Here is a 21,788-nt window from a genome sequence, read left to right on the forward strand (position 1 = left end):
GGGCTGGACACGATGGCTGCCTATAATCCCAGCACTTTGGAAGGCCAAAGCAGGAGGATCACTTGAGGCCACGAGTTCAAGACCAGCCTGGGCAACATAGTGAGACCCATCTCTAAATAAATTTTTTTTACACTAGCCATGCATGGTGGCATGCATCTGTAGTCCTAGCTGTTCAGAAGACTGAGGACAGAAGATCACTTGAGCACAACAGTTTGTGGTTAAAGTGAGCTATGATTGTGCCCTGCACTCCAGCCTAAATGACAGAGCAAGATTCTGTCTCTTAAAATATATGTGTGTGTAAGTAAAACCCAACTATATTCTATCTATAATAAACTTGCTTTAAATATATAGATCAGTTAAAAGTAAGCGGATGGACAAAGATATACCATACATACAATAAGCATAAGAAAGCTGGAGTAGTTATATCAATATAAGACAAAAGAAACTTTGGAAAAGGACTATTACAGGGGATGAACAGACATAGTACATAATGATAAAAGGGTCAATTTGAAAATTTCCTCCTTCTCCTTTTTTTGCTATTTTTTTCATACATTTAACTTGCATGTATGTTATAAACCTCATGATTCCTTTTTTTTTTCTATCTAGCTTTTCTTATACATATAATACCATGGAGTAACCAAATAGTATATGATGGGATGCATTTTTATCAAAATATTTTAACTAATAAGTAAAGAATAAAGAGTAAAATGTAACTACCTTGCTACTCCCAATAAACTAATGGATCTGGATACTGAATATCAACCACTGCTAGTATCAAAAAAATATAATCAGACATTATGTGCCTTTTGATGAAAGATCAAACAACCTCCTATAGTCTTGCTAGAGAGATTGATCATAAATCTGATGAATACTTTGCATCAACTGCCAACTTGCAGGAAATTCGAAGTAAAGGGGAGCATGATGAACTGCACCCTAAGTATGCAATCAACAGAATCCACACTATGGGTAATGCTACAGGTCAAATGCCCCAGGTTTTTCAAATGACAAATGATAGGGAAAATAAAGTTATGAAGGGTACACTGTAAATCAAAAGAGACTTAAAAGAAAATAAAAAATGGGCAAGACTAAATTACAGTGTCTAGGAATATAAGAAAAGTCCAGTGGGTGACCATTTTTGAGAGAGGAGGAGGCTGGATATTGTAACAGGCACATGGAAGACTTCTGGGGTCGGCGATACAGTTCTGTTTCCTAAACTGGGTGATAGTTACAAGAGAACTTGCCTCATAAATAAGTCATTAAGCCACACATTTGCATTGTGTGGCTTTCATAATCTGTGCTTTCATTTACAATAAAAAGGTTAACAAAAAAAGCAATGTGACTTCAGAGCTAGGAATGAAAAATATTTATATAAATGTTGGAAAATGAGGATTGACAAATGATAGATCCTGAAGAAAGACTAAAATCCCTCAGTAATAAATTCAAATCAAAAATATAAACAAAGAAAAACAGACTCACTACTTGGGGCACAAGAATAAATGTTACAGGTGTCTATGATAACAGAAATGAGAGGCATTCTACATTCTATCTTCACTTAAGGAGTGGGATCTTTGGTCCTACTTAACCAAAACTGTTCTGTCTGTTTAGTTCAGAGTTCAAAACTAGTAAAAAAAATTCCGTAATAATTAAAATAAACCTAATAAAAGAGATTTATTTGGTTCACAGTTCTGCAGGCTGTACAAGAGGCATGGTGTCAGCATCTGCCTCTGGTCAGGACCTCAGGAAGTTTCCAATCATGGAAGAAGGCAAAGGGGGAGCAGGTGTGTCACATGGCAAGAGAGAGAGCAAGAGAGAGACAGCAAGAGAGATGCCGGTTCTTTTAAACAACTAGCTCTCACATGAATTAACAGAGCGAGGACTCACTCTTGGTTCTAGTCTTGGAACCACACCAAGCCATTCATGAGGTATCCACCCTCATGACCCAAACACCTCCCACTTTACAAAGAATTAGGGAATATTTTTGCTAATACTACTTACACCCTAAGAATTCATACTTCCAGATTTAAATAAATTACATCTCAGGGTACAAAAGTAAAGTGATCAAAGGAATGCTGTCAACCAGCTCTGAGGAATCACAGACAGGGACTCACTCTCCTGTTTAGAGTGGCTTGTTTAGGATCTACAACACTAGGTTAAATTGGAAATTAGGAAGGTCTTTGGACAACTACTTAAACTATGCAACCAAACTTCCTGTTACTTGTATTTATATATACACAATAGTGACACATGAAAGTTACTTGTCGAGAGCCAAAGCATCATAGTCACTTTCCCTAAAACAAGAGAGCTAACCATTTTTATCTTTTTCATTGTCGTAGCCACAGTATTTGATTCATTAAATGCTAAATGGTGACATGAATACATACATTGTAATTCTTCAAATATTAAGCATTTAGTGCTTTTAGCTTTCATTTTCTCTATTTGACTTAAGCAACTTGATGATTCCAAACGGTTAGTTAACACCAACATTTGTAGCTGTAATTATGATTTTTAAAAAATATTATTTGTATTCTCACAGTGTAGAGTAAGAGAGTAGAAGTCAGAAAACCTGGTTTCAGACTGAACTCTTATCATTAACTCATTCTTTGACCCTGGTTGATTGAAGCACTCTCTAGGAAAGAATTCAGTTTTCTCACTGGAAAACATAGATCCTGGATTACATCTGAGGCTCAAAGAGAGTATTTTCACTTCAATAGAGGGATCTGGGTTTTAACAGCTTCCCAGAGTTCCAAGGAAACAAGGTTCTAATGGTGCCATTTGGGGGCTTGTGATTGGTATTTGGCATAGGAGACCACATCCAGTTTTCTTCTCTGCTTCTGAGTTCAGGGCTCCTAACCCATACAAGTCAAACCCAGGCTCCTAACAGCATGGGTTAGGAATAGATAGATCCACCAAGAGAAAGCTGTAAGGAATCATGGATATAGGAACTCTCCCTTTGAAACTGGTTTATTTAAAGCCCACATGTTCATTTTTCACTCATCAACGTGGCAATTTTACAAAGAAGGACAATGCCCGGCACTGATATAGCAATCGCTGATGATGCACTGTCATATACTGTTGGTGGGAGAGCAAAATGGTGAAATGATTTTGGATGTCAATTTGGCAGTATCTATTGAAAGTTTACATGTCACGTCCTCTGACTCAGCAATTTCGATGATAGGAATTTACCCTATTTTGAAAAGCTATATATGGACATAAGAATATGTATGTGAGAGTAGGTTTTCTGGCCTATTTATAATAGTGAAAAGCTGAAAGGAACTCAAATGCAAATCAACTGAGGATGAGTTAAATAAAATTCAGTACAGCTAAATAATAAAATTCCATTCACATTAAAAATAAGAAGAAGAATCTATATATACTATGTTACTCTGTTTGTGTTGCTATAAAAGAATACCTGAGGCTGGATAATTTCTAAAGAAAAGTGGTTTACTTGGCTCACAGTTCTGCAGGCTGTACAAAAAGCATGGTGCCAGCATCTGCCTCTGGTCACGACCTCAAGAAGCTTCCAATCATGGAAGAAGGCAAAGGGGGAGCGGGTGTGTCACATGGCAAGAAAGAGAGCAAGAAAGAGACAGCAAGAGAAGTACCAGGCTCTTTTAAACAGCTAGCTTTTGTGTGAATTAATAGAGAAAGAACTCACTCTTGGTTCTAGTCTTGGGACAAAACCAAGCCATTCATGAGGGACCCGTCCCCATGACCCAAACACCTCCCACTAGGCCCCACCTCCAACACTGGGGATCAATTCTCAACATGAGATTTGGAGGAGACAAATATTCAAACCATATATACTGATATGATGATGTTCATGAGAAATTGTTATTAAATGAAAATTGCAAGTTGCCAAACAAAATGTAAAGCATGGCTCCATCCACAAAACTGTAAGTGTTTATGTAGATATCTGTACATATTCATGTGTATATGTGTGTGTGTGTGTGTGCGTGTGTGTGCGTGTGAGAGAGAGATATAAAAGATTACATAGACATAGGGAAAGTCTGAAAGACTAGGCTCTGCAGTGGCCATGACAATGTGAGGCTGATCCCAGCCAATGAATAAATGCAGTAAATACTCGAAAGCAGGTCCATTTCTGGGAGAGGCACAACTCCTGACACAAGACTTTGCCTCAAAATCTGTGTCTTTCTCAGTGAAACTTTCTCAAAACTGCATTACTATCTAAGACCTTCCTTCTTTCCCTCTCTCTTCACAGGCCTCAGGTCTGCATTTCAGTCAGATGACTCTCCTCCTCTCCCCTGACTCACTCTTCATTGTTCTTACAGGTGTTTTCGTTAATAAATCTCTTGCATGTCTAACCAGATTGGCATCTGCTTCTCGGAGTACCCAGACTAAAACCAAGCTGACAGTGGTTGCCTCAGAGAAGTGAAAGTATATGTAAACGTTTGCTGCAAGCATTATTACTTTTGCAAATTATTTTTCTTAAAGATCCAGAAATAATAGGAACAGCAATATAAAACGTGTGTGTTTAAGGTGAGCCCGTTTTTGTCATGAGCACACAGGAACATATGCACGGACTCACATACAGGTATTCTGGTACTCTATCAACAGAACAGGTAATGACTCCATCTAATGTTTGAACAGCACTTTATAGTTTTTATTCTTATTAGACCTCTCCCGTGACCTTGGCAAATAGGTAGATCTTTGCGTTATGAACCTCTTTTTACAGCAGAAGAACTTCAGCTCTCTGAATCTTAGACCTCCTAATCCGACTCACTCTTGGTTCTAGTCTTAGAACAGCACCAAGCCATTCATGAGAGATCCACCCCCATGACCCAAACAGCTCCCACTAGGCCAGTGTCCTCTCCCATTCACTAGGTTGCTTCTCTGTCCTGAAGAGCCCAGGGAACCTGGATGCGAAGCTCCACCCCTAATGAACCAGCATGCAGCAGCTACACCCCTAATGAGCCAGCAGGCTGTACACAACGCTCACTTTGACTTGGCAGCTCTGGCCAAATGTCCTGCATCAGGCCCAGCCTTCTTGTCTGCTTGGGTCTGCTTGTGTTAGAGGATGTACTAACCACAGGGACCATCACAGCTCTGCAGAGTTTTGAAAAATGTAATTATTAGACAAGATGAATTTTTAGCAAGCAGGTTCTCATAGCTCTGTTGAAAAGTACTGGTACTTTAAATCTTTTCTTAAACTATTCCTCTCCAGATGGTTAGCACCAAGTTGAAAGAAAGCCAGGCTGGAATTCCTTTCTTGAGCACTGGTAAACAGACATCACACAGTCCTCTATTTACCAGGGCAGGGATTGCCAACTGACTGTGGCCTGGAAACCTCATCTGCTTTGTTCCCTTCCCAGTGCCCCAGCATTTGCAGAAGAGGAATAAACTTTTAGGTTCCTGGACTTGCCTGAGAACCAGGCCTGCAAACATGCACCTCCAGCTCCAGATTACTCCAGGCATTGATTTGTGAATATTGTTATCATTGTTATGGTCATTTTAACATTGGCAAATTTGTTCCAAAAACATATGGCTTTTTAAAAATTAATGTTTGTTGAGTAGTTACTATGTGTCAAGCACTGTTCTCAACACTTGAAACTTGAATTCTCACAACCTCCCAAAAATCGGATATTATTGTCCTGAGGCAATATCAAAAAACCTGAGGCCAGTGAGGTTAAGTGACTTGTCCAAAGTCACACAGCAATAAATAGTAGAGCCAAAGTTTGAATAAAGGCCACGTGATTTCAGGTAAACTCGTTTCATAAAACTACTTATCATCTAAGAAAAGCCAACTCTTAAAAAAGTAGTTTTCTCCCAGGTATGTTTTCTGATTTCTCTTTCTCTTCCCCACCCCAAGAGAGGCAGCTGTTCATCTTCTTTTCCCATTATCTCTTTCCCAAGAGATTTTTTTTTTTTTTACTCTATGGGAATCTCATTCTCAAGGTATACTTGAGTTAAGACATAATCTACAGTCTGACTGTACCCTGAGAAAGGGAGGCAGGTGTTGACAAGGCGAACAGAAAGGATTTCACAATGGCACAGAGCCCGGGACAAGCTGAACCAGGTTATGACAGAGTAAGTACCTGTACGTTCTCCTAATGCTGTTTTAAACTAATAACTCAAGATTTTAAAACTATTTTGAGATCTATGTGCTGTCATCTCTAGAAGTGGCCTAGGAAAATGGACATAATAAATTGAAGAGTGGGCTGGGTGTGGTGGCTCATGCCTGTAATCCCAGCACTTTGGGAGGCTGAGATGGGTGGATCACCTGAGGTAAGGAGTTTGAGACCAGCCTGGCCAACATGATGAAATCCTGTCTCTACTAAAAATACAAAAAATTCGCCGAGCATGGTGATAAGCGCCTATAATCTCAGCTACTCAGGAGGCTGAGGCAGGAGAATCACTTGAACCAAGGAGGTGGAGGTGGCAGTGAGCTGAAATCACGCCATTGCCCTCCAGCCTGGGCAACAAGAGCAAAACTCTGTCTCAAAAAAAGAAAGAAAGAAAGAAAGAAAGAAAGAAAGAAAGAAAGAAAGAAAGAAAGAAAGAAAGAAGAAAGAAAGAAGTTGGGGAGTGGAACATGGAGAGATGGAAAACTATAGCATCATAAATGAGAAGTAGAAGATAATTTCAGTGTGGGAAATGGAATTTTTCTTTACTGAAAGGTAGGATATCTTTCAAAAATTACAGGCATTGTAAGTAGAATCAACAGCTAGCACCACCAGATCAATCACACACCTATTCAGGAGGCTGCACTAATTTTCCCCAGCCACCCTTCTTGAAGAAGACCAAACATCTCATGTCTTCTGCTGAGGAGACATAGAAAAGGAAAGACTGCCTGCACCAATACCTACCACCTCCAACCTAAGAAATTCTTTAAGTCAGAATCCCAAGGGGTGAATAACATCAGGTTTTGATGTTAGTTCTCCATTCTTTCCAGAGCAAGGAGCCATCTGAGAGAGGAGGGGTCATTCCTCTGATCAGGAGGACAAGAAGCCAAGCAGAAGCTGAAGAGTGTTCTCTAAGGACTCTGAGACCAGTGGATGGCCCAGCTAGCACAATCCTGCCTCCCTATGTACTCACTCACATAGCATCAGCTATGAGCATGGCATCAGAATGTCGGGACAAGCTAAGTACTTGGGGCAAATAGTGCCAGCTGCTGGCCTGAGCACCCATAGGAAAAGAGCAAGAAGAATGCGAGGTAACATTGCACCCAGGCTTTGACGGGTCACTAGGGTCAGTAGCCCAGGAGGAAGTAGTTAAAGAAGGGAGACAGGAAAGTCAATGGCTAACGTGGAGATAGCCACTTTATTTCTTCTCCTCCCAAAGCCACAAACCTGGGAAGAGGTTTGTGATAACTCCTGGGGACTGTTTTTGATATTTAGTGTGCAGGGACCTTCTTGGCTCTGCTCTGCACTAAAATGGCACCCCTGGGTGACTAAAAAAAAGAATTGTGTGCGAGGGAAATTCAGCGATAGCCTAGTGAAGCCAAGGACCAGGGTTCAGTGGTTCAAAATTTTGCAAGTTTCTAAATGACCCAAGAAATTAATAAGAAGAAAATCATTTCAAATGACCACTCCTGCCCCTCCAGCTTTTGTTTGTTTTGGTTTGGTTTTCTCAGATGGGGTTAGCAGTGTTATCTCTAATTTGGTTATCCACAATAAAATAATTTGTGTTCTTTTAAAGGCCAAGGTCTCTCTGGAGGAGACAACCCCCTTCACAGCCTGAATAGTGGAAATTTTGCCTACATGGGGACAGAAGCCAACTTGTGAACAGTTTTAGGGGCTACAATGGGATGTGTCTCAACATAAGCATTTCATATAACAACTGATTCACCTGCCCCTGCCTGTACTTCCCTGACACTGTCACATCTGAAAGGCTCCTTCCTTCCCTCCCTTTCACCATCCTTGCCTCAGAATGTCCACTCCTTTACTGCTGTGGCCCCAGCTAAGCTAGCATACTTTCTTAACCATGAAATTTTTCAGGGCAGTCTTCATTTTAAATGTTCAATCGTTCCCATAAATCATAAAATTATGCTGGAAGTTGCATTATGTCCACATCTAAATTTTGTCTCTTTTATTCCCTCTTAGACCCAGAAACAACAAAAAAAACTTCTTGACAGATTTTGTCCCAATTTTTATTTAAAAATAAACTATTCATCCATCACCAAAATATCTAGGTCTTGTACACCAAAAATTCACCTGAATGCCATAGTTTCTTCTCTCCAAACCCATGACAGATACTCTTAGTGGAAGACAGAACTCAGAATCCTCAAAGCAATATAATCTTCAAGGCTAAGAGTCATTGTCCATCAATTAATCATTTGTTCTAACTTTTGAAAATTTACTTATACTAAGATTTTATTGTCTGACAGATTAATGTAGTGCCCCTTGCAGGTGTCTCCTACCTAGATATCTGTATGTCAAGATATCTCTATTTTAAATCTCATCCTGCACAGTAAGTGCATTTTAAAAAGAAGACACCTGTGTGGATGTGGATAGTCTCTTTATCTAAGTACTGCACGTTTAACTATAAAATTTCAGAAGTTCATGTAGATAGGCAAAACAGAGCTGAGGGCTCCTCCTGGGTCTTCAAATGGAATAAAGTGGGAAACCCCAATTCCACATGTGCCCAAGACAATCCCAGTGTGTAAGTAAAACAAGTTCTTCAAATTGGGACATTGTATGTCTCAGAGAAATAAAGTTACTAATTCATGAATCCACCTCTTATCTATTATAGAATACCAAAGATGTAAGTTACTCGACATTCACCAGGACGACCTAGTTCTCTCTGGTGGCCAGAAATGTTCAGAAAGAATGGAAATGTACTCCCACTCCCTACATCTTATCGCACTGTCAAAAATGTGTGCACACATGAATCATGCCCATAAAAGATGATTTGCAGATGTATTTATTATAACTGAGCTATTTCAGAAAATGTTTGGTGTCTAGGGGATTATTTTAAGGATGATAATTAGCATGCATGCACCACCTTCAGAAGTACTTCTGTATTAGCAATGCTGTTTAATTTCTGAATTTATAATGTCACATTTTATGACTTCAAATAAAGATTGAGACAAGACTCAAAGTTGGTTGCCACTTCTAAAAAGCATCACTGAACTGTCTCAGGACAGTTTAAAGGGGTAATAATAGTAACATGAAACTTTTTGATCAATTGCTGTAATTTTCCATTACAGCCCCAATTTCAAATATTGAATTTCAGGCTAGAGAGGGTAGCCTGGTTCCTTAGTAAACTTATAGAGTGGGTGATTTTTGTAATTTAAATAAAAAGTGTAGTAGACTATTTTCCTTTGAACACAGACAAAAAAGTCAGGTTGCCAATTTGGGACTGTATTAAATGACTATAAACCATCAAGATGGTATATTCATAAGCTTTTTCGTTTTCATCATAATAATGAGAGGTGAAGCCAGCTGGACTTCCTGGGTCGAGTGGGGACTCAGAGAACTTTTCCGTCTTACAAGAGGTTTGTAAAATGCACCAATCAGTGCTCTGTAAAAACACACCAATCTGCACTCTCCACCTAGCTAGACGTTTGTAAAATGCACCAATCAGTGCTCTGTAAAAATGCACCCTCTGTAGCTAGCTAGAGGTTTGTAAAATGGACCAATCATCACTCTGTAAAATGGACCAATCAGCACTCCATAAAATGGACCAATCAGCAGGACATGGGTGGGGACGAATGAGGGAATAAAAGCTGGCCACCCCAGCCAGCAGTGGCAACCCGCTTGGATCCCCTTCCACACTGTGGCAGCTTTGTTCTTTTGCTCTTCACAATAAATCTTGCTGCTGCTTACTCTTTGGGTCTGTGCCACCTTTAAGAGCTGTAACACTCTCCGCAAAGGTCCATGGCTTCATTCTTGAAGTCAGCGAAACCACGAACCCACCAGAAGGAACAAACTCTGGACACTATAAGACTACAAAAAATGTAAAGCAAACTCTTTTTTGTGCTTTGACTCCCAACTTGGAAGTACAGAGGTAATCACAAAACCTAGGTCCTGTTGCTCAGCACACAGAAGGCCAATCACTGAGACAATGAGTATTGCCATGGAAGAAGGATTTATCTGGGTGCTACAGCTGAGTAGAATAGGATATCAGTCTCAAATCCATCTCCCTGACTGACTAAAACTGGGTGTTTATATAGCAGGGAAGAACTGTAACTGCATGCAGGTAAACAGGAATTAGGGAGGAGTAAGGAAATCATGAGCAATGAGGGCTTTGGCTTCCGGTTGTCTGGATGTGGTCATCTGGTGAGTTTCAGTTCCTTGATACTATCTGGGAGGCCTGATGATTGGTTTCCTGAGAAAAGAACTCAGATAAGACAAATACAACTTTCTCAAGTTTTACGACGGGGGTGGGGGTTGTCAATTTCTATGTTTATTCCAAAAAAACCAGAAACAACAGTTCTATGGGACAATTGAGCTGGTTTCAATTTTATTTTTTAAAAAGTGTTTAAGTTAAATGAATGCTTGATGAAGGAATTAGACCTCCAAGGAAAATCAGTGGTTTGCTAAAGTTCGCCCAGCTAGCTAGAGTAGAACTTGGACTTCAATCCAGGCTTGTGAATCTTAAAAAAGATTGCCAAGGGGTTGCAAATGTTAATATTGTAGCAACACAAGAAAGGCATTTTTTTCTATGTTCTAAGCCATCTTCACACATTGAGTCCCAGAACTAATGGCCTCCCTAAGTCAAGAATAATTTCATAGGCTAGGTACAAAGATCTTTTTTGCTCTTTTTAAAGAGAGGTTTTGGGGTTTGTTTTTGGCTCATTGCTTCTTTTTATGCCTTCTGAAGAACTAGGGTGAAGAACTCCTCCACAGGAACTAGAAGCCAGGACACCTTTGTTTAAAACATTGCTGTGGAGGAAATAAAACTAGGGGTGTTACCAGCTGCTCTGAAGTTACACCTCTCAAAGATACGTGATGTTTCCACAGAGCTCAGCTCACCGGTTTGCAGAACAATTTGGTACTTTCATCGGGAAGAGTGATTACTACATTAGTAGTTGCTGGAAACAGCTTCAATTGTCCTGATTATTCATTGTCAAGAATTCCTTGTAATCAGGTCAGCGAAACATTGTTATCCTAGAGCAGTCCCCTCAGGGTCACTCACCCTGTTATCTGTGAGCTTGTGCAGAGGAGGGTTTAGCCTATACTGTTTGAACACAGAAATACAAGCCATCCAAACTGCTTCAGTTGTTCCTGCTGAAAATGATATCCTTTTACCCATTTCCTCCACCCACTGAACCCAACTATCAGCTGAACAATATTGAAGTGCGAAGTCAGTGGGCTATGTAGTTGGGTTAATATGTACATGTTGGGTTAGATAAGCAAGCAGCATGCCCAGGAAACCTAAAAGTATCTTTCATTCCCAAACAGCAATGGTAACAAAGAGGATGGTTAGAGGAGAAAAAAGTTATTAAGTTATCAGAGGTTGTTGTTCAGAAAGGCTGTGCTTCCTGAGTAGTCAAAGATTGTCCATGTGACTCAACTGAAACAAAGAGAAGCAGCATTTCAGAACACTTCTAAGACTTCCTGGAGAGCCAAATAAGGACAAAAGGCCAAGGATACGCTAGGTCAAGCAATCAGAACTGAGATTTGGGTCCTAAATTCCACATTTTGATACTGTGTTTGCCTAATTCACACTTGCGTCTGTGCACTACTTGTCTTTCAGCACACCATGAGAGATGTCCACCTTGTTCCATTCATGACATCCTCAAGACCACATTTTAGCAGGTTTTGTTGTACTCTAAAAGCCTGCATGGGGAATATGTTGTTTTCTTAAGACTTGACTTTGGAGGATGGAGGAGCTCAAAGGAAAGTCAGTTCAGTTTCCAGGCCAAGGCCGGAGGGAAGAGCTTCTCACTTGGAAGCAGCAAAGGAAGAATCCCTGGGTGGGCCACCAGAGCCTTACCCAGTGAATTAATGTCATGGCCTGAGGAGGCCAAGGCCAGTGAACCAGCCATCTCTCACAGGTTGGTGATCCAGTTAGTTCCATCCATCACACCATTTATTTGCTCCAGAGGAATGTTTGGCAACTCTTTGTTGTATAGTTGGGCATCCCCCTGCCAAAAAAGAACATGAACTTGACTCTGTAATCCAAATCATTCAAATTGCAGAGGCACAAGCTTTACCCATCAGGTGTGTGTGAGCAGGTTAACCATGACTGGCTTGGATCCCTGAAAAATGCCAATAATGATAATAGAGTAACAGTAGCAAACACTTATTTGGCATTTATTAGATCTCAGGCACCGTTCTAAGCACATTCATATATTAACCTCTCTGGGCCTCACTTATCCCATATGTAAAATGAGACTGATAATAGTACCTGTGCCCTTGAGTTATTATAAGGTATAAATGGGTTATAAAATGTGCCGTTTAATACCCTTCTCAGGCCCGTCATATGGCAGGTGGGGATGTTACTGTTTTTTTTTTTTTTTTGGAGACGGAATCTTACTCAGTTGTCATGCTGGAGTACAGTGGTGTGATCTTGGCTCACTGCAATCTCCTCCTCCTGGGTTCAAGCAATTCTCCTCCCTCAGCCTCCTGAGTAGCTGGGACTACAGGTGCACACCACCAAGCCTGGCTAATTTTTTGTATTTTAGTAGAGATGGGGTTTCACCACGTTGCCCAGGCTGGTCTTGAACTCCTGAGCTCAGGCAATCTGCCTGCCTTGACCTCCCAAAGTGCTGGGATTACAGGCATGAGCCACCGCACCAGGCCATTATTACATATTAAGAAATCAAGCAGTTTGATTCTAGAATCTTGGCTTTCAGCCACTTGTATTAACCACGTGCCTAACTTCTGTAAACTTGATATTTTCATATCTGTCCTACATGCATATGTCAAACACACCTCATTCTAGACAACCCAATAATATGTCTGAGCCACGTTGCCTTGTCCTCCTGCCTCTCTTGTCAACTGACTTTACCTGAAGAAGTCCCCCTTTACCTGAAGAAGTCCCCCTCCCAGGTTATGCTTTTCAAATAAAAAACAACCAACCCAGAGCTCACAGCCCCAAACCACCTCTTACTGGGCTCTCACACTCCAAGCTACTACACCCCTGCCCTAATTACCCTATGGCCAAATACCAGACAGGTAGGGATAGCCTCTATCCCTCAGAGCCCATTGAAATTATTAAACTAGCCAATCCTAAGTCAGTTCACCTTGCCTCACACAAGCTTTTCCCAAGGAAAACAACAAAGGCCCTTGTCCACCGTTCCCCCCTCTTCCTCTGCCTCCTGATTCATCTCAGGGCTTCCCCATGAGGCCCCCCACCATGGTGTGGCATGTTCCCTCCTCTTGGGAACTGCAAGTGATAAACTATCTTTTCTTTTTTTTTTTTTTTTTTGAGATGATGTCTCGCTCTTGTTGCCCCAGCTGGAGTGCAATGGCATGATGTCAGCTCACTGCAAACTCTGCCTCCCCAGCTCAAGTGATTCTCCTACCTCAGCCTTCCGAGTAGCTGGAATTACAGGCACCCGCCACCATGCCTGGCTAATTTTTTGTATTTTCAGTAGAGATGGGTTTTTGTCATGTTGGCAGGCTGGTCTTGAACTCCTGACCTCATATGATCCACCCACCTCAACCTCCCAAAGTGCTGGGATTATAGGCATGAGCCACCGTGCCCAGCAATAAACTATCTTTTCAATGGCAATTGACTCTTGATCTGTTGGCCTTACTATACCCAAATTTTCTATCAATACACATGTTGAAATATACCACTGTATCCAGCAAAAATAAGTCCCTATGAATCAGACCAGGAATGCCTGCTGTGTACTCAGTTCAATTCATCTCTGAAGCCTTTCTTGCTTCCCATGATTACTGGGTGAAATGCCGAAGAATCTACTTTTGTATGAGAAGAGCCTGGGGATACTTTACTAAATAGAGGTCTATGTCCTTGGCCTCATCTTATATTGGTGTTTCCTTCTCACAGAGCAGGTAGGACTCCTGTTTTAAAGTACAGTACTACTAAGATTGCTGTACATCTTCAAAATACACAAAGATATAAAACATGCAAACATGCCTGTTCTAGGAAAAGAAACTATTAAAATTTTGAGATTTCCCACTGGATGTATTTGGGTTAGAAATTCTTCTTACTTAGGACAAAAAACCAAACACCGCATGTTCTCACTCATAGGTGGGAACTGAACAATGAGAACTCATGGACACAGGAAGGGGAACATCACACACCGGGGACTGTTGTGGGGTGGGGTGGAGGGGGAGGGATAGCATTAGGAGATATACCTAATGTAAATGACGAGTTAATGGGTGCAGCACACCAACATGGCACATGTATACACATGTAACAAACCTGCACATTGTGCACATGTACCCTAAAACTTAAAGTATAATAATAATAAAAAAATAAAAAAACACATGTGACTGAGGTTACATAGCAAATAAATGACATAGCAAGAAAAAAAATAAAAAATAAAATAAAATGATGATTAATGGAATAACGAGCAGACCTAATGACCTATCCTGTACATTTTGATTTAGGCAAATGATTAAACTAAATGGTCTCAGATAAAAAATAAATAGTATCGAAAAGAAATGATCAAAATGTGATTCTTATAGTTCCTCAAACTTTGTAATAGAAGAATAAACATTAAAGAAATTACATTAAAAAAAAAAGAAATTCTTCTTGCTTGATACTTACCTGGATGGGTAGAAATGAATCTAAAAACTAGAGGGAAAAACCTACTCCTTGGTATCCTACATAAGGCAGAGGAAAGTTATGATTGAATAGATGAAAAGCCTAAGGAGGGTATTAAACAGGGTCAGAATGTTACTCCGCTTTCTGCCAGCATAACCATCGGACAGCCCCCACAAAGGCTGGGTCTCCACAATGGGCTACAGACAAAATCCCCAGAGTAGATGCCAATATGCAAGCCAGCTCAAAATCCCAGAAATGCTTGAGCCATGTTCCGAATTCAGAGGAACTCGCTGTATAAGGAATTATCTGACAAAACAGATAATGTCTGAAGATAATGTGACTAGTATTTGATAGGAAACAAAACCTAAATAAAATCCTTTGGCTACTCTGATTCTAGATGTCTTAAAATGCACATCTCCTTGTAATCAGAAGAATCAAAGTACAGTCACGCCTAAGGAGGGAGGTCCTCCTTGTACTGACAGTCATTGAGACAGCCTGCCTGTGGATACCTGGTGCAGAATGACACACTAGCGAATTTTAAAATCATAGTATCACTTCAAGGCAATTTGCTAAAATGAAACATTGAGACCCCACCACATCTAACTCGCTTCCTCATTTAAGTAAATTGTATTCATGAGAAAATGCTTTATTTGCATCAATGGCATATGCATTGGATGCCAGATTTGTCTCAATTCAAATATGCATTTTAACATTGTAAACATATGGTTACAATCTCTGTGGAGCTGTTTAGGAACTTTTTATGGATCAAATCCTTAGTCCTGACATCCATCCCAGCCAGGTTCAGAGATTGTTTTTAACTGCTGCAAAGCTCTTTACTTCCTAAAGGCTCATTCATAACAGGAATTGGCTTTGGAAGTGTTTATATGCTCTTTGGTGTTGTCTATAATTACTTTCTCAGCTGAAGTGGTAGTAAGGAGGGAGATCTAGATGGAGAAAGGAGATGAGAAGAGGCTGAATAAATAAATAAAAGTGTCTTACGGGGAATCTCTTTCATCTCTCTGGTCTTGTAATTTTCTTTTTTTTCCCCAACTATAATTGAAAAAATGAATGCCAAAGTTCTACCACAGATATTAAAAGGAACATGGCTGGGTTTTGTTATGTGGGTGTCCTAGGCTTGAGGTTCGAATAACCATTATGTAAAGGGCAGTGTCCAGAGAGGAGATTGGAAACAGTGATAACAGAGTTTTGTCTCCATGGTCATTTAGACACACTTGAGAAAACTATTTCACTTTACCCCAGAGATTATGAAAAATAGCTTTTTTAGCCTTCCATTATGTGTATGTTATACAAATGAGTTCAAGATAGGGTACTCGAATGCCTGTAATCCCAGCACTTTGGGAGGCCGAGATGGGCAGATCACAAGGTTAGGAGATCAAGACCATCCTGGCTAACACCGTGAAACCCCATCTCTACTAACAATACAAAAAATGAGCCGGGCATGGTGGTGGGCACCTGTAGTCCCAGCTACTCGGAGAGGCTGAGGCAGGAGAATGGCGTGAACCCGGGAGGCGGAGCTTGCAGTGAGCCGAGATCCCGCCAATGCACTCCAGCCTGGGAGACAGAGCAAGACTCCGTCTCAAAAAAAAAAAAAAAAAATTTTACTTGAAAGTAAAATTGCTATTCTGAGGGTTACTGAGATAATACTCGAAACTTGCAGTATACTATGTGCCTTCATGAGGAAAAGCTTTTTGTAATCCAGAAACTCTGGGCTCAGACTTAAGTGATATTTGGCTAAAAATTCGCCAAACTTGCAATCAGTGAAGACTTCTGGGACAGTGGTCTTTCTTTCTTTTCTTTCTCTTTCTTTCCTCTCTTTCTTTCTTTCTCTTTCTTTTATTTCTTCCTTCCTTCCTTTTTTCTCTTTCTTTCCTCTTTCCCTCTTTCCTCCTTCCTTCCTTCTTTTCTTTTCTTTCTTTCTCTTCTTTCTTTTCTCAGAACATTCCATTCTGCCTGACAGAGCTCAGATCGCTCACTCCTCTCACTACATTTGCCTACCCACTGGATTGCATCTACCTACAAGGTGCGGAAACACGGTGAGGAGCCCAGAACAGCAAGTAGGCGGATGGGAACCACTAGGCAGCAATCTCAGACGACACACTGCATTAAAATGTGGCTACTGCTTACAATAACCACACAGCACTTTTTCATTCACACATCTGTGATGCTTATAAAGGTATGATTAACATTTTTAATGATGCAAATTTTTATATATTGTATATAAACTATATATTACTATAGAAGATTTTCAGGTATGCTTTATAAATTTTAAAAGCAAGCTTCTGAACCATGGATATAATATCCTACCCTTTTTTTAAGGCTAGGAATTACTTATATACACGTTTTCTACATATCAACTATTACTGGAAGCATACACAAGAAACTGATGACATGGTTGCATCAGGGAAAGAGAACTGGGCAACTCATGGTCAGAGATGGGAGGGAGGCTTACTTTTCAGGATATACCATTTTGTCCTGTTTATCATCTACACATATATTCATAAACCAGAAATTAATAAAATATACATACAAATAAAACAATAATTCATACAGTCTAGTCTCAGAACAGGATCATCTCCAAAAAATGCAGCAGACAAAAGAAGTACTTTTGGAAAAACTCAAGTGTTTTATCTGTATTTATTGAATACATAGAGGTGGCTTGTTTCTCTCTTCCACTTCCCTTCACACCCCAGTTGCCTTTATCCCCTTTTTTTTGAAATTCTCTACAAAACTCCACTCCCAAGCCTAGAGCCCTGCACCTCTTATCCTTTCCCTCCTTCTCTTTTCTCCAGATTTTACGTGATAAATCCACAATAAGCTGGACTGTGAACTCAGGTTACCACTCACAGGGCAGGGAGGGGAGAAATCTGGACAAACCCGGAAACCTATTTAATGAGGCAGGGAATGGAACAGCAGAGGCACAGCTGACTGGTTAACTTTTAATCCCATTTCACAGTGTTTACTGACCAATCAGGAGAATTTGACAACTGCAGCACTGGAAAGCTGGAGTCAGGATACCTGCGCACAACCTGCATTGTCTTCCCATGAGGAATGGCCTTGCTAGCAGTGCATCTAGGTAAAGGACCAGGACAGCCTTGTGTTCATAAATATGCCCTTAAATGCTACACATCAAACATGGTGAGACATAAACATACATACTTATGTTTATATATTATGACATTGTGATGCATAGTAAGAAATGTGTATTTTGGCTTTCATCCCCAGTTTCCAAAATGGAGCTCCTAAACCTTTGTAATTTGCTGAGTGATAGGGGTGCAAGATGCATCTTTTGTTCTAACGTTTGGTCTTTGACCCAGGTTCCTGACATAATGCTCCTAACCCCTTGGAATTTACTAGGAGACAGGAGCATGTTTTGTTCTAATGAGGTGACTCTCTCGGTGGAGTCCTGGACGGGGGCTGATCACCAGAATAACCAAGCCATGTTTAGAAGCTTGGAGCTTTCAGCCCCACTCCCAGTCCTCTAGAAAGGGGAGAGAAGCTGAACAATGAATTAATCATCAATCCTGCCTACATGATGAAGCCTCCAAATGAGACGGGAGAGTTCCCTTGACCCCTTTACGGGACTTGTGACAGGAGTGTGGCTCACTTACTCGGCTGCCGCCCCGCTCAAACCCCTTGTGGGAGTGGAAGCAGGCAGGTGAGCGGGTGCCGAGGCTGGGCAAGCACTTTTGGGCTCCGGCCCCAAAGCAGCATGTAGGGGTGTGTTACAATTAATGCTCTTTTAGCAGTTGCCATCCACAGATGGCTAAGTGTGAACCAGCTCAGTGGAGAGTGAGTGCGACAGCCTTTTACACCCTGCCTTCTTGGTACTCAGGCTCTTGTTCAGGATCCAGGAAGAATCAGGTCACATGAACAGTTTGAAAGGTGATGAATGTGGAGGATGTTATTAAGTGGTGGAAGTGGCTCTTAGCAGAAGGTGGGCTGTGAAGGGGATTGTGTGGGAAGAAAGTGGTCTTTCCCTGAAGCCCAGCCATCTCCGGCCAGGCTCCTCTCTGAAGTCATGCCATCTGAGGTTAAGTTGTGTCTCTCCCTAGTCTCAGATGCTCAGTTGCTTCTTCTCCTCTCAACGTTCAGCTGCTTGTTCCTTTGCCAGCTGAGGTCTGGGATTTATATGAGCACAGGATGGGGGGCAGGGAGGGCCAAAAAAGGCAACATTTGGGCAGGAAAACAGGGATAACTGTTTTCACCTAGGGCTGCAGTTTCCAGACTTGAGGGTGGGGCCTTTCGCAGGGAACCACCCTCTTCTACCCAATATTTCCCTGCCTCCTGTCCATATCGCAAAGAAATCCTGAAGCATGGGGTTCAGAGATCCTCTGGGCTTGTAAATAAGAAGGCATCCATGTGCTGGGTGGGTGGTGCATCCCAACGCCACAGGGAGGAAATTTGCTGTGCTCAGGACCCTTCCAAACCTCGTCCTGTGTGCCTCTTACCCATCCCTTATCATATCCTTGATTAAGTAATAAGCCAGTAAATGTACATGTTTCCCAGAGTTCTGTGAGCCATTGAGCCAAATGATCAATCCCAAAGAGAGGGTTCTAAGATCCCTCCCCCAGTTTATAGCCAATTGGTCAGAATTACCAAAGGTCTGGGCTTGTGACTGGCATCTGAAATGGGGCACAGTCTTGTGGGACTGAGCCCTTAACCTGTGGGATCTGACTTTTAACTCCGGGTAGATAGTGTCAGAACTGAATTGAATTACAGGACATCCAGTTGGTGTCTGCTGGAGAACTGGTCAGGATATTGGGGGAAAACACACACACACACACACACATTTTGGTGACCAGAGTGTTCTGTATTGTGTTGAGTATTGAGTACAGTAGAAGAAAACAGACAGTTAGCTTCATTTGTGTTTTTTTTCCCCATCATACACACACACACGTATGATATATATAAGCCTCAAGTATAAAGAGGACAGTGTTGCAACTGAAAATTTTGCCTCTCAGATCTGGGAAGACCCACTTTAGGTGGACAACATCACTGCTAGCCACACATCCTCCCACTGCGTGTTGCAAGGTCTGGGGAAGCTGGGTTGAGAAACAGAGTGTATGCTCTGACTCTGTGTGGCCTGACTCTCCTTCTAGCTAATTTTTGTATCCTTTATTAAATAAATTGATAATACGATTTACTTTAGAATGTGTAGAGGTGTGTGTGTGTATGCCAATAGGAACTTTACCTGAGACACTGCACACAAAGAAAGGTGACCATCACAAAGTCAATGAAAGTTTAAAAAATATATTTCAAGGCAAACTTTGGCAATACCTCTTCAGTCTCAGTTCAGATGGTAAGACTCTACTTATCTAGGCCTGGTGGCATGTCATCTCCTACTATGGACCAAACTGCCTCATGCAATTAAAACTTGATGCAATGAAACATTAAAGTCTTATAATTAACACTCTTAATTCTGATTCCCTACTCAAAAGACAGTATTATTTATAATGTAGTTTTCCACACAATAAGCTACAGACAACACAAGTGTTTGGCTCTTTCTACAGTTCTATTTCTTATTGCAAATCAATTTACTGGTGTTCTGGTTTTATACATAAGTCTCTATAAGCTTGGTTAAATGTGAGTCTGCCCCCTGATAAATTTTACTGCATTTAGTGAGCTGGGAAAAAAAAATGGGATTCTCAGTCTGAAAGGCTGGGCCCTGGACAATAATAAATTCTCACTTTGGGGGGGCTTCTCAGAAGATAGCCTATAAGCCATTTTAAAACTTATTCTTTGTGAAGAGTGCATCTTTTAAACTTTTTTTTTTTTTTTTTTAGAGACAAAGTCTCACTCTTGTCCCCCAGGCTGGAGTGCAATGGTGCAATCTCGGCTCATTGCAACCTGTGCCTCCCGGGTTCAAGCAATTCTCCCGCCTCAGCCTCCCGAGTAGCTAGGATTACAGGCGCTTGCCACCACGCCCGGCTAATTTTTGTATTTTTAGTAGAGACGCGGTTTCACCATGTTGGCCAGGCTGGTCTCGAACTCCAGACATCAGGTGATCCGCCTGCCTCGGCCTCCCAAAGTGCTGGGATTACAGGCGTGAGCCACCGCGCCTGGCCTAAACTTTTTAAAATACATATTTATAGGCCAGGTGCAGTGGCTCATGCCTGTAATCTCAGCACTTCAGGAGGCCAAGGCAGGTCACCTGAGGTCAGGAGTTTTGACACCAACCTGGCCAACATGGTGAAACCCCGTTTCTACTAAAAAATACAAAAATTAGCTAGGTATGGTGGCACACACCTATTATTCCAGCTATTTGGGAGGCTGAAGCTGAAGAATCACTTGAACGTGGGAGGCAGAGGTTGCAGTGAGCTGAGATGGCGCCATTGTACTATGGCCTGGGAGACACAGCAAGGCTTCGTCCCCAAAAAAAAAAATTTAATAAAAATTAAATATATATTTATAAGTAATGGACTCTTGTAGAAAGTTTAGAGAAAACATAAAAGTTAAAAGAAGATAAAAATCAGTCATACAACCAACTTTATTTTATTTTTTTTTTTTTGAGATGGAGTCTCGCTCTGTCGCCCAGGCTGGAGTGCAGTGGCGCAATCTTGGCTCACTGCAAGCTCCGCCTCCTGGGTTCACGCCATTCTCCTGCCTCAGCCTCTCCGAGTAGCTGGGACTACAGGCGCCCGCCACCACGCCTGGCTAATTATTTTTGTATTTTTAGTAGAGACGGGGTTTCACCGTGGTCTCGATCTCCTGACCCTGTGATCCGCCCGCCTTGGCCTCCCAAAGTGCTGGGATTACAAGCGTGAGCCACCGCGCCCGGCCTACAACCAACTTTAGATAACACTATTAAATACTTGATATATTTCTTCCTAATTTTAATTTTGTGTGTGTATCTCTGTAAATACACGCAAAATTTAAATTATACTAGAAATAGCTTTGTAACCTGTTAATTTCACTAAACATAATATTCTGAACCTTTCCTATGCCATTAAATATGTTTTTAAAACACCTTTAATCAATCCCCTTTTGGATATTTAAGTTAATTCCAATATTTTGTTAGAATAAAACATCCATTGATGAATATTTCATCTTCATATATAATTCTTTACTCACAGCTCTGAATATTTATTTAGAGTAAATTTCTAGAGGGAAGTATTGACTCAAAA

The 21,788-nt window shown here is 41.1% G+C and overlaps 1 long non-coding RNA gene across 1 annotated transcript in view; it reads right to left on the reverse strand.

Annotated features, from left to right (window-relative positions):
- Positions 1-21,788, reverse strand: part of LOC129481792 (uncharacterized) — a 229,261-nt gene that overhangs the window by 74,775 nt on the left and 132,698 nt on the right. Inside the window, exon 2 of the long non-coding RNA XR_008657509.2 lies at positions 11,899-12,049. This is a non-coding gene — a long non-coding RNA (uncharacterized lncRNA). The remainder of the gene's footprint in view (positions 1-11,898; positions 12,050-21,788) is intronic.

This window comes from Symphalangus syndactylus, chromosome 5 (genome assembly GCF_028878055.3).
Source record: "Symphalangus syndactylus isolate Jambi chromosome 5, NHGRI_mSymSyn1-v2.1_pri, whole genome shotgun sequence".
NCBI lineage: Eukaryota > Metazoa > Chordata > Mammalia > Primates > Hylobatidae > Symphalangus > Symphalangus syndactylus.